We start from the raw sequence: 204 nt of genomic DNA on the forward strand, positions 1-204 counted from the left end.
TCTTCTTCTTTTTCTTCTTTTCCAGCTCTCTCTATTTCCTCTTACGAAGGAACTTGTTATATTTGCTATGGTGGCGTGGAGGTGATAGGGGAGGTTGTCTATTTCTTCTAATGCTTGTCGAGCACCGCATCAAAATCTCTCCTCACTAACTCAGGAGGTGTGCATGTCCCATTCACATGCACTACGTACATATATATATATATA

The sequence above is a fragment of the Cystoisospora suis genome (genome assembly GCF_002600585.1).
Source record: "Cystoisospora suis strain Wien I chromosome Unknown contig_4480, whole genome shotgun sequence".
Lineage (NCBI taxonomy): Eukaryota > Apicomplexa > Conoidasida > Eucoccidiorida > Sarcocystidae > Cystoisospora > Cystoisospora suis.